Source organism: Dipodomys ordii, unplaced genomic scaffold (genome assembly GCF_000151885.1).
Source record: "Dipodomys ordii isolate 6190 unplaced genomic scaffold, Dord_2.0 Scaffold7, whole genome shotgun sequence".
Taxonomy (NCBI): Eukaryota; Metazoa; Chordata; class Mammalia; order Rodentia; family Heteromyidae; genus Dipodomys; species Dipodomys ordii.
Window position 1 is genome coordinate 15,105,491 of NW_012267223.1, and position 14,515 is coordinate 15,120,005.

Sequence of the window (14,515 nt, forward strand, 5' to 3'; positions counted from 1 at the left end):
TAATTAATTAATTGACTGCTATGTATAGGAAATTATTTGGAATTGGAATTTAACAAGATTAGATGAAAATTCTGGAGCAGTTAAAAGAGTCATTGCACAGATAGAAATTTCTTTTAGATACCTTCCCTGAATGTTTCATGGAAATACACTTATAGGTAGCACTTCAGAATTACTGGATTTAAAAAGTCTTTTTTTTTGTTTTGTTTTGTTTTTTTAGCTAGGTGCTGGTGGCCCACACATATAATCCTAGCTATACAGGAAGCTGAGATCTGAGGATCGCAGTTCGAAGCCAGAACGGGCAGAAAAGTATGTGAGACTCATGTCTAATAAACTACTCAAAAAGCCAGAAGTGGCTGTGTGACTCAAGTGGTAGAGTGCTATCTTTTTTTCTTTTATTTGGGGAGGGGTCCAGTCATGGGGCCTGGATTCTGGGCCTGGGCGCTGTCCCTCAGCTCTTCAGCTCAAGGCTAGCACTCTACCACTTGAGCTACGGCGCCACTTACGGCTTTTTTCTTTTTTGCTTATGTGGTGCTGAGGAATCGAACCCAGGGCCTCATGCATGCAAGGCAAGCGCTCTACCACTGAGCCACCTTCCCAGCCCAAGAGTGCTATCCTTGAGCACCAAGAGGCTCAGGGACAATGCCCAGGTCTTGAGTCCAAGCCCCAGGACGGGCAAAAATGTTTTGTTTTACCAGGACCTGAGAAGCAAAAGTTTCTCACTTTTGCTCAGCTTTCTTGCTCACAACTGGTATTTTATCATTTGAGCCACACCTTCAGGTTTGTTTTTTTTTGAGCCACACCGTCAGGCTTTTGCTTATTATTTGGAAATGCAGTCTTGCAGACTTTTCTGCCCAGATTGGCATCAAGCCATGATCCTTCAGGTTTCAGTCTCCTGAATATCCCAGATGACAGGGATGGTCTTTGGTGCTCAGCTGTTTTGCTTTTTTAACATTTTTTTAAAAATTTATTTCATTGTTAAGATACTGTACAGATGGGTTCGTTATAGTTACATGAGCAAGGCAATGAGTACATTTCTTGTCAAAAATTATTACCATCTCCTTTGTTGTTTTCCCACTATCCCTTCCCTCCTTCCTTCCCCACTTCCCTCACTCCTCCCCAACTCCCCCCCCACAAAGCTTTAAAGTTCATTTCCAATATAGTCTTGCGGATATCATTGTTGCAATGGGTCATCCTGTGTCCTTGTTTCAGCATTTTGTTATTCCCATTCCCTTCCCCAAATTAGACAAATGTATTTACAAGATGCAGGGTACCAAAATTAAGTACAGTGACAAGAGGGGATATACCATAGGGGGAAGAACATACAAAGGAAACAAAAAATTCACCTAATACATTAAGAACCACAGCAACAAAGAAAGACTCTGTGTCTATATTTTGGGGATCATTTAACTTAGCAACATCTTATATGGTCATATGTACATAGCTTTGGAGCTTTTCTGCTCATCTGATAAAATTATCCTAGACATATACTAATTACTGCAAATGAGGGAAACTATGGGACCTATATTTCTTGGAGTCTGTCTTACTTCACTTAAAACATCTTTTCCAAGTCTTTCCATTTCCTAACAAATGGGATGGTGTCATTCTTTCTGATGGAGGCAAATTCTATTATACATATGTATACATATATATATATATCACATTTTCTTGATCCATTCATCTACTTAGGGGCATCTGGGATGGCTCCATATCTTAACTATGGTGAATAATACTGCAATAAACATAGTTGTGCTGGTAGCTTCAGTAAAAACAACCAAGTGAGCTAATAACAAGGTCTGACCCAAATCCTCACTGTAGTGTGCAGAGACCATAAAACTTTGTAGAGAATATTGTATGTGAGTTCAGAGGATGACTGCCAGTGCTTCCTTGTAATTGCAGGTTTGCCATGTAGTGTTAACTTTTCTCTTCTGTTTCCATGACCGTGTCTAAGATAACTTCATCATTAATTATTGGCCAAAAGTTAGTCCTCAGGAGGGCTGCCACCTCATTACCCTGATGGTACATAGCTGCTTTCCTATGATTTATACTCTTCTTGGATTATATTTTCTACTATGAAGATGAAGTGGTATTGGCTGTGGATATATTGTCCCAGTTCCAGTGGTAGCAGTGATGACTGCTCACTGTGAAGAAGGGATGCTGAATCTAACTGGCACCATTTGGGAATGTGATAGATGATAGGGTATTGCATTTAACTGGTGCCATCTTGTCTTCATGGTAGAGGCAAGGAAGACCTGCCTCCCAGGTGATGAGCATGCCTGAATTCCTAGAGGCAGGGGTGGGGACTTGGACAATACGTTACTGGACCTGCAGGTCCTCAGTTGTGAACTCTCCAGCTCCCTGTCACCCTGCCCCCTTACCTGACACTATTTAAGGCCAGACCAGCTCAGAAGCAGGTATGCCATGCCACATGTCTCCTGTCGGCTCATGTCCTGTCTCCTGCCTCTCTTCTGGCCAACATGATGTCCCACTTCAGCTCTCCATTGGAGATGGGTATTGTTTTTCTGCTCTCATGGCTCAGTTTTCTGATAGTGCTAAGTGTATTGATTGGCAGGTCTGCAGGTCTTTGGTACAAGAATCTGCCTGCGGTCACTGGCTTTCTAAAAAAGACTCCTGATTTGACTTCTCAAAATGTGGCTTCTCTGTTTTCTCACTGTATAACAACTGGACTTGGGAATGATGCAAGTATTTCCCACATGGAACATGACAAGCACTCTATGTCAGGAGAGTTGATTGTCAAGGCATTCTCTAGCCTATGTACGACTTATTTACCTTGACTTGTACAATTCTCAGTGTAGCTATTAAGTAGATATATTTCTTGAATGTTTTTTTATTATCTTTAAGTAATTGTACAAAGGGGTTGCCAATCACAGAAGCAGTTTATGAATACATTGCATCTTGAGCAATGAAATCCCTTCCAGAATTCTCATCTACCCCTCCCCCACACACCCTTTCCCTTCCTTGTCATCTATTGAATTGTTTTGCCATTTAACAAAGCAGTTTATGTAAAGAATGCCTCTTGATCTGTGTCAACGCTTGAACATCTTTACCTCCCCTACCTCTTCCCTTCTATCTCACTTCCGTAATATATGTAATCAGGTTTTGCCTGCATTCTCCCCTCTTCTATCCTTCATTCTTCTATCCCTCTCCCCTTGTCCCTACCCTCTCCTTTTGCAAGTACCCATTTTCTGGTACTTATTTTGTTGAGCTTTGACTTAATCTTTTTAAGAATTATACTAAGTAGTATTTATTTATTTATTTATTTATGTATTTATATTTGATGGTTCTGGGGCCTGGACTCTGGTCCTGGGCACCGTCCCTGAGCTCTTTTGGTTCAAGGCTAGTGCACTAACCCTTGAGCCACAGCTCCACTTCTAGCTTTTTCTGTGATTAAATGGAGATAAAAGTCTCATAGACTTTTCCTCACCTGGCTGGCTTTGACTCGCTAGCCTCAGGTTTCAGCCTCCTGAGTAGCTAGGATTTCATGTATTAGCCGCCAGCGCCTGGCTCTAAGTAGATATTTTAAAATCCCCCTCCGTTTCAAAGAGTTTTTTGAGATTCACTAGAAGATAATTAGATAATGCCCAAACCTGTAAATATGTTTAAAATGTCTTGAGGGAATTCTGCTTTTAACACGTTTGGTAAGTCATCATACTATTCAATTGCGTTTAACTGTAGGAAGCCAGAGGACAACCATGAAATATCACATCTGATGAACTCGCATACCCAGAGTTGGATATATTTTGAGATTTTTTTTGTTTTTTTTTTCCCCTATTATGGAATTATCATTATTAGTTATCTCTTCCTGAAGACATTATTCATGTCTTTGTCTTCTCATGATGTTCTCTTGTCTTGAAGCAAGCTGGGTTGTCCCCCTTTACATCTCTACAGTTCATTCTTTATAAGACTAACATGGTATTCATCACAACATTGATGATAAGTTCATAAGCTATTCTCTACAAGCTTTTACGCTCCCTATTGTTAGTGTTATGTATGGACTTTCTTATCAATGGTAAGTAAGTATGTCAAGACAAAAGAACATCATGAGAAGACAAAGATATGAATAATGTCTTCAGGAACAGACATCTAATGATGATAATTTCAGAATGGGGGGAAAACAAAAAAGAAATGAAAAAGATCTCAAAAATATCAAACTTCAGATGCTAGTTCATGAGATGTGAGATTTCATGGTTACCTTTTAGCTTCTTACAGTGGGATGCAATTGACTAGCATGATAGCTTATGAAAAATAAGTTTTAATAGCAGGGTTTCCTCAAGACATTTTAAGCACATGTAGCATTAGTGTCTGCAGTAAACAATAGTTTCCTTTTACTTGAAATGAATTTACACTCTCCAATAATATAAAAATAGTGAGTTTTAAGGTCATACTTTTAGAACAATAGCTCTGGAATTTTTAACAATTGCTTTTTAAGGGAAAAAAGGCAACGGAAATATAATGAGATGAGTAAGGTTGTTAAAGAGAAGATGAAAACTTAGCTGATTGAGAAACAAACACAATTATAGACTGTCATGTTTGCATTGGTGATACCAAGTAAAGTATCCTTAGTCATTAATAAAACAAATTGGAAGAAGACTGATTGCAGAGCCATTAACTTAATCAGAGGTATTGTTTCTCTTTTAGTATAATGAAACAATGATAAAACCAAATTCACAAATTCAAAACCATCATTCCCCTATTATTTCCAATAATGTCATTGCACTGTAATGTAATATTATTCAGGAATTTTGAATGCATCTGAGAAAGACTATACAATAATAATAAAAAGCTACACAAAATTTTAATCAAATTGATGTGGGAAAAATTTTACTGTGTAAGCAAACTCCAAGATGTAGATAATATAAAACTATGTACATAATTTTCAAATATGCTTAGTTTTGAATCTTCAAAAAGAATACTTTACAAAAAACTTCTAGAAGATAAAAAGTGTGTGTTCAGAAAAAGAAGCATTTGTACTTTAATAAACACAAGCAACAGATTTTCTTCTTCAGTTCTTTTTTCCTTCAACTGTGGAACTATTTATTAATGTCTTTTAAACCCCTAAAAATGTGAAGAAAATTCAATAAGCATGTGCACAGAATCCTTTAAAATAGGCTGACTTAATACATTTTTGTTTGAAGCTTAGGCAGTATATCAAATAGGCTCAGCTATTGATCTTTGTTATTAAATACTGCAGCATGCATAATATCTTCAATTTCAATGTGCATTCATGAAGATTGTGAGACTGTATTTTACTACACCTCTAGCTGTCCATCTATCAATTACTTATTTAAAGCAATGATAAACTTACATTTTGATTTACTGTTAGCCTATCAGGGTAAACATTCTCAGTACATAAAATTTCTATCAGAAGCACTTGTAATAAAAACAATAAGTTATTTTCTCTTTTGATGTCAGTTCCCAGCAAAGAAGATGTCATTTAAAGAGTAGCTTGATCATATCACCTCCGATAAGCCAGAAGGAGCTATTTAATGCATGAGCTGAGAAGTACAAGAAGGTTTTCAATATCAGAGGAGCAATTAAGAAATAAAACATTTGCTGTTTCCTTCCATTTCTTCTGATACTATTTGTATTACAGCAAATAAGTATTTAGGAGAGACAATACCATGAAGACTTGGAAACCAAAACAACCAAGAGATTGGCAATATTAATATAGAAAAATATTTTAAGGACATTATGGCACAGATCATGTGGATTCATGTGAATCTTTGTAAAATGAGTTGCAAAGAAATAATCTGTGCTGTGTGTTGGCTATGGTTCTGATGTTTGGGAAATATGTTTCACCATGAAGAGACTGGAAATCTACTCTGTTGATTGATACCTTAAGTGATAGAGAAGGATAGCTAATTTTATCACAGTTTCTTTCAAAATTCATTTAAAAATAATTCTTCAGGCTTCCTCCAAGTTTGTGTAGAATTAAAAATGCAAAATGTCTGACCTGGATGTGAATATTTTTCCCTAGACACTCCAAGAAAGAGAAATGGTACCTCCAATACTCTTTTTGGAAAAAGGAAAAAAAAAGTATTTTATTCTCTTTAAGTAGTTGTACAAGGGAATTACCATTCAACAAAACAGTTTATGACCCCAGTAGGTCCTGACCAATGTCACCGCCTTCAACATTCCCATGACTTCTCTCAACTGCCCCCCTTTCTCTCACTTTTCTTTATTTTTAGGCCATGTATTGAATTTTTACCAAGCAGTTTACATATACCATTCATCTTGACCTGTGGCCTTCTCCACCCTCCTTGGGCCCAGTCCTTCCCTAATTTTTCTCAATTCTGTGGCACCTACAATGCATTCTTGCCTGCATTCTCCCCCTTCAACCCTTCATCCTTCTCCCCTTCTCCTCTTGGCCCCACCCCCTCCCTTGCAAGTACCCATTTCCTGGTACCTAATTTGTTGGGTTCTGAGTTAGTTTTTCTAAAGAATTATGCTTTTTGACTACATATCATCTACAATATTTCTGTTAACCCAGTTGTAATTTTAGCAAATGAATTAAATATGATTCCTGTCTCTGCCTGCCTCTGTGACTATGTGGTGACTCCCTTCATAAAGGGAAATTAGGGCCAAAAACACAGAAGAAAAGACCATTTCCTATGATAATGAGCCATCTAACATTGGTAATATCAAAAGATTGCTTGCTGTGGGATGAACTGCAATTTCCCCAATGGCCACTGACCGCTTTAGAGTCAGGGTTTACATTTAGTTGCAAGGTGGCTCCCAGTGATGTCCTCACTGCCAACGCACCTGTGCCCAGGCTTCTCAGACACCTCCCAACCCTGGCTTGATCATTGGAAACATCATAAACTACGTATTTGCCACTATCCACTAGCAATAAAAAACTAATAAACTGTAACTCTTTTTTATTATTAGGCTAGTTTGAATTCTCTCTCCCCCCCCCAATATTTAAGTATCTGTACATGCTTCAATTACAGAGTACCCTTACTTCAGGCTGGGAATGGGCTCAGATTTCAATGCCAGTCCTGGATAAGAACATGTGTTCTTGGACCAGGCAACTTCAGCCAAGAAATCTCTAGAAAGCATAGTTAGCAAAGGGGACTCCAAAACAGGGCTATCTTTTCAGAAAGGGAATAGGAAACAGAGGAGACAAGGTGTGAGAAGAAGACAGAAATTTAATGACCTGATATTATTCTACTTCATAGGTATTATAAAATTCACAGGATGTATATCAGGACAAACAAAACAGGCTTAATGCAGACAAAATACCTCCTATTGTCCTACATTGTCGGTCCTCACCTTGTCTAAATTAGTAGAAAAATACTGCTGTATTAAATGTGAACATAATGTTTACTTAAGACTATCATGGACTATCTTCATCTGCAGGCATATCAAGACAGTCTGAGGAAGAGCACAGATGCTCAGATTATAAACCATTAACTCCATAAACTATGGCCTTCATTTCTTTGGGTTTTTTTTTGTTCTTCTTTGCCTATTTTCCCTCCTCTTTTCAACTGTTTTATTCTTTCCTCAATATTCCCATTACCCTATTCTTCTTAATTGATAGATATTACTACCAATCATAACATATCAAATTATCTAATGGAAAAGGCAATAAAAGAAAGACAAGCTTCAAAAACAATCTAGCACTTTTAACACAAGTATGCAAATGAACTGTGTACTATGCAAATGAACTGTATACTAAGAGTAAGAGACATTAGCATACCAAGGCAAGCACACTTAAGCACCATTTCAACACACAATGAAAACACTTAAAACAACTATTTTTATAACAAATCAAAAGACATTTTATGATATGTTAGTTAAAATACTGAGAATACAATTTCAAGTTATCCCTTTAGTCTGCACTACCTTGCCAGGCACTTGGACATTTGGTTTTGGTTTTGTTTTTTGTTCTGGTTCTGGGGCTTGAACTTGGGGTCTGGGTGTTGTTGCTGAGCATTTTTTGCTCAAGGCTATAATTGAATCATGTCTCTATTCCTACTCTTTTCCTGATGCTTAATTGGAGAAAAGAGTCTCACAGACTTTCCTGCACAAGCTGGCTTTGAACAATAATCCTCAACTATTAGGCTCTTGAACATTTAAGAAAAATATACTGGGAATCATTGAGATACATGTAGGCAAGATTTTGTAGAAGTTAAGGGTACAATTTCTATGACTATCATCATATCTTTTTAGTGAAATGACAAATGATAAGCAGAGCTGTGTAAAGGATATAAAGTCTAGAAGCAGATAATTGATAAGCAAGGCTTAGGTACAGGTTTGCAAATAAGTATATACAATAAAAAACTGGAGCACAGAAGAAAAGTAAGTAACATAGTAAAAGAACAATGGCACCTTGTCAGACTGAAGGTTGGTCATCTATCTTAAAGGAAAAATGTGACATAGGGAAAAGTATATATTCCATGTTTCTGCAAGTGGACCTTCAGATTCAACCCTTACCCAGAAGACATAACATAAAGAAGAGTATGTTAGCAGCACCCAGTAACCATGGCATTTGAAAACCTGAAATTAAATGGCAGTGATTCCAGATAAGAAAGTACTTAAAGCTTACTGTCTTTTTTGTGTTTTCTCCATAAATTTTCTCATATCAGCTTCCCTCCTTTTTTGTTTGTTTTGCTTTGCTGCTGATCATGTTGCTTGAACTAAGAACTGGACACTGACCTTTAGCTTTTTTTGCTCAAAGCTGGTGCTCAAAGCTCCACTTCCAACATTTTTTGCTAGTTAATTGGAGAAAAGAGTCTCATTTACTTTCCTGCCTGGGCTGGCTTTGAACCTTCATCCTCAAATCTCAGATTCCTAGGATTACAGGTATGAGCCGCCAGTGCCCAGTTTGCCTTTCCTCTTTAATATATCACCTTTCATTTGTTCATTCAAAAATCTAAGTTAAATGGATCAAATATGTTGTTCTCTAATCTTTAGAAGCAAACTCATTTTTCCTTTACTATGCTGATTTTTAGATTTGATTTGCTTTGGTCCTTCTGTACCCAGAAATATCTCTATTAGGGTATAGGTCTTGAGGAAAAGAATTTAAAAATACTTGAGGTAAACATTTTTATAAGTGCACAAAAATCAGCGACACATACTTTGTCTTGCTTGAATCACCAGACACAATATTGGGATTATGTCAAAGGAATTTCATGTAAGTGCCAACTGCTGAAGGGTGTGTGAACAGTGAACATTTCTATGAGAATCCATTCCTCCAGGGAAGCTGAGCCTCTAACGTTCTTTGTTTCTTCTTCTGATGACAACTGGGAGAGGTCTGATCATTGCTGAGCTCTGTGTGATATTCCCTGTCATGTCTCATTTCCTCACAGAGCGGTACCATAACTCTACCTTCCACTTTCATCTCAGCAGATAAATCTGCCTCTGTTTCTCACTCATCTTGTATTTCACTCTCTGTCTATAAACAAGTGAAGTCATCATCTCTCTTCTTTCCTTGTCTACAAACTACTATTTGTACCTTTGGCCTTATCTTACATTTGAGAATCAGGAGACATTTCAATGGGCATGTTTTCCCTTTATTCCTTGGATCTTTCCCAAGATGATCCATCCATATTACTAATAGAAATGACAGGACATTCTCATGCTAATTCTATTCATTTGTCTATCTATCATCTATCTGTCATCCTTTCTCTCTTTTTTTTTTTTTTGCAAAATGGGGTATGATGTTAGAGTTTGTATTTGACATGCAAGTGAGCTATCTTTTGAGCCATGCCCCCAGTCATTTTCTGTGTTCATTACTTTGGGGGATAAACCTTACATTTTTTTTTTGCCTGGGTAAGTAATCCTCCTACTGTCAGAACTGGGGTATTACAGTCTCAAGAGGATGACAGTTCAGTAAGTGAACACTCTTACTATGAGTGATATTTTCATTACACATTGCATGCAAGGTTTCTCTATTAGCTCTGAAAGCAAAAATCACCTGTATTTAATTCACAAAATAGTAATGATGATGTCTAACATTTCATCAATACTCTTGCTCACGTTTATAGTATTAGTCACACACGGTGCCTGATAAATTCTTGCTCCAGTGGAACATAAATTTGTCCTGTTCGAGTGCTTTCAGTTTTGCAGTGTGAAGCTTCTCAAAGAAATAAAAGGAACTGTGATCTAGCATAAATAGCTCAAACATTGAATTTTTTTAGTTTGAGATTTTCAGTAAAGCTATTTTAACTCTGAAACAGGGTTATTCTCTTATAACACTGACGTGTTAGTCTCTATCTTCAGGAATAGTTAGTATAAACATATGTAATTAACTGGTAAGTCAATACTAATGAAGGAAAGATAATGAACGACATTATTATCATTAGCATATTCCTCATTTTTGTGTACGTACCATTGTCTATTAGCCACACTCACAGAAAACACACTACCAATAAAATTAGAAACACATAAAGCTGTATGTGTGTTTAAACATACACATCACTTCTAGTGTGAAATACCCTTATTTCAGAGGGAGATCACAATGATATAAAGATGCTTTAGAAGTGGATCTGTGAATCTATTCCATGGCTTAGCATTCTAAAAGTAAATGATCCTTATAAGTTGGTCTTTGCTAATTTTAAGTCAATGTGTATTTAATAGATCTGACTCTTCTCCCAAGTGCCTGAGGCAAAGTTTCAGTCAAAAACCAGACTTTGTCCTTGGTTAAAAATAAAATGAAGGTACTTGTTGGGCACCAGCAGCTCATGTTTATAATCCCAGCAATTTAGGAAGTGGAGAGCCAGAAGTTTGCATTTTGAGCATAGCCCAAACAAAACAGAAACAAGACAGAGTCACAATCATGAGTGTGGATCAGTGGTACATACCTGTCATCCTATGTGGAGGCTATGGTTTGGAAGGTCAGGGTTCCAAACCAGTCTAGGCAAAAAATCAAAAAGCTTGGGTGATTTTTAACCTTTTTTATTTGGCTGTTTCTTAAATTAGGAATAAAATGTCTTCATACATACCTGTTCTTCAGAATGGACTCCTGTGAATCACAATGATGGAAAGAAACGAGGCCCTATAAAAAGCATTAAGGGTGATCAATTCTCAGCCAGAGCATCCAGGAAGCAGCATAGTTCACCATATCAATAAAAACATAACCACATCTCAATGGACTCACAGGATTTTCTTTTGTTACTTGTGATCAACAAATCTACATGAAGGGCTTCCCTAGAGACAGAAAGCGTGTCCACAGTGCTTCAGAATTACCTGTTTCAGAGCTGGGTGAGCTGTTTTTATTCCAAGTATTCCAAACCAATAAGCAGTGTGGAGCTAAAGTTTAATTTCCACACGTGGTATTTTCGTTCTGAAATATCTATCATGTGCAGAGATTACAGAGAGCAAGTACTTGGCAGCATGGGGGGGGGAGTTAATCTTTAAATCTTCACGGTTTTTCTCTCATCACCCCTTATGACAGTTGTAAACTCAGATTCCATGGCAGGAGCCAATCCCACACCATTTGCACACAGGAAAATGGCCGTATGTGGTTTCACTTTGATTCTCTCCCAGATTGGACTGGAGAAAGTAGGATGATTAAACATAGGTTGGAATGGTTTAAGAAAGGTAAGTAATATGAATGGCTAAATTTTGCATCAGGCTCTCAGAGAAATACAATCCTTGATGTACTGGAGCTTTCTCCCTACAGAAAAGATGCTTCATGGAAGAATGAGATTTATCCTCTAGGTGCAAGATTCAACTACCCTTTATGAGGGATTTTTAGACCTTTAGCAAATCTTGAATGATTTGTGATATCTCAGAACCTCATTTTGCTTTCCAACTGCAAAAAATGAGAAACAAGTGTATGTAACTTCTCTGTCCATCTCTGTATTTTTCCAAATATTAATAAAAGGATTATGATAATTGATCAAGATACATTATATCCATAAATTTCTTTGTTGAATGGCAAATCCTTTGTATAGCTACCTAAAGATAAGGAAAATATGTAAAAGAAGGGATTTTCCCCAATAATACAGCTGACACAGTGAGAAAAATAAGTGAAGATGAAGAGGAAACAGTAATTTGGGGATCTGATGTGATTGCTAAAGTATGATTGACGTCAGTTCTGAGTATCAAATTAATACGATTCTTCCATGAGTTGGTGTCTCTTTAGGGTTGAATTAAATCTGTACTTCTTTTCTTGTATCCAGAGAATTAGAGAGGAGACATGGGAGACTAGGAAAGATACTTCTACAAGACAGGATTATAAGAATCTGGGAAAAATGGATTTTTAATTCATTTATTTATCCAACAAATACTCATTGAGACTCCTTTTTGCCTTTTAATGCGATTGATGTTAAATTCCTGGTATAAAAAAAAACACAAAAGAGATTTCTGTACCTCATCAATATCAGCAGGAGAGTATGGCACATTAAAACATGTATGTGCTTTTGTCTGTTTTTTATTGTTTTAGAAGTACATACTGGGGACTGAACCACCCAGGAGATTGAACTCAGGGCCTTGAACTTCTTGAACCTTACAGATCGTCTTACAATTCAGCCTCACCTCTAGCGTTTTTGCTTTGGTTATTCTTCAGACAGGACTTTCCTCATTTTCTTGTGCGTAGGTCTTAATCCTCTTGCCTGAGTCTCCCAGACAGCTAAGATTTCAGACCTGTACTCCTAAACCCAGATTCATTTGTTGAAATGAGGTTTGCTTTTTTTTTTTGCCTATGATGACCTTAATCTTCAATCTTCAGTCCTTCTGATCTCTACTTTCTGAGTAGCAGGAAATACAGGAGTGAAAACAACAGAATTACCCATTCAAGCAAGGTAGGTAACTTCTCTAGTATTCAGCTGCCAACTAAAAAGTATTTAAAAAGTGTTTAAGTGGGATTATGAAGGAAAGGAAATAAGAATGGTCAGAAGGAGAAGAATCAATGCAATGCTGTTCCAGATAAGATAATCAAGGAAGACTTGTCAGAGGAGGAGATGTCATACTCAATTTGAAGGATGAAGAAAATGAGGGATCATGGGGAAGAGAGAGAGAGAGAAGACATTGTATGGGGATGGGGATGTGTTTAAGATGACGTGTACACATAAATATATCAAAAAAAGGTATACAGAGCCCTCATTGTGGTAGAGTTGAATTCTATGAGAGTAGGTTTTTGAAATCCTCTTGAAGAGCTCATACTTAGTGGTCCAGAGCTGTAGACAATTAATTTCAGCCTGGTGTTACCCTTGCTACATTAGAATTTTTCTCAGAGTTTATTTGAATAATCTGTTGACCTACTACAGTAAGTCCTGTGAGTTTTTTGTGGTTGCTCAGGACTATCTTGGGGCCTCCGAGAAACTCACCTCTCACACAGAACTCAACAGTGTGGTTTTAAGTTTGTAATGGCAGGAATTTTCTCCCTGCCTACCTCACTGTGTACCTTAGACCAATTCCACACAGATTTTGGTGAAATGGTTTCATTTAGTCTTTCAACCTTGCATAATTCCTTTGGGTACTAGTATTATATTTCCAACGTATTCTGAAATTGTACATTCTGGGTTTCTGCTGCATTGGTTAGAGTGAAACTTGAGAGAGAGAGAGAGAGAGAGAGAAAGAGAAGAGAGAGAGAGAAATGTATATCATCCCCAAGTAAGCTCATATCCACATTTTCTCTTTTAACCTGTTTTTGCAGAGCAAGCAAGTAAATTCCTGCCTTGAAATCATTTTGTGTGAGGTTTAGATCTTGACAAGTGCTGAGTCATAACATCAAAACGGTTTTCCCATGTTGACTGTAAGATAAATCAGATTGCCTCCTTGGTTGTGATATTGATTCTGCATTAATCATGCAATTCCTCGCACATCATAGCACCTTTTCTGAGGCGCATGAGCCTGATATTTCTTCCATGACAATGAGGTGGAGATGTGCGTTTAACTAGATAGGAATGTCTCTTGTCTACAAATCACCAATTCGGTGGACAACAGTGCTGTTGTTTTCTTGTTTGCTGTATGATTCGCTTTATTTGTACATTGATGCCACAATTTCAGTATGCTAAAGTTACTTATTAAATTATAGCATAACACTTGTTACTTTAAACCAGCAATTCAGTTGATTTTCTAAATTAGTTATGTAGATGGGATGGGAAATCATTTCAGTTCGCTATGCCCTACCACACTTTGTTTTGTTTTGTTTCGGTTTCTATAGTCATAAAGGAGGATGAATCTAGGCTTTCATTATAAATTTGGCACTTATAAAATTAACATTCAACACTTAATAAAAAAGAAAGATTCATTTTTGAGGTCTGACATTTAACCTTATATTTGTTTTTTTGTCCGTCATGGGGCTTGAACTCTGGACCTGGGCACTGTCCCTCAGCTCTTCAGCCCTAGGCTAGCTCTCTACCACTTGAGCACCCGCTCCCGGCTTTTTCTGTTTATGTGGTGCTGAGGAATCGAACCCAGAGCCTCATGCATAGGAGACAAGCACTTTACCACTGAGCCACCCTCCCAGCCCCCTAATCTTATACATTTTTAATGAGCTGTTTTGGGTAGGGTGAAATACTTGATCAATATTATCCTACTTTTTAGG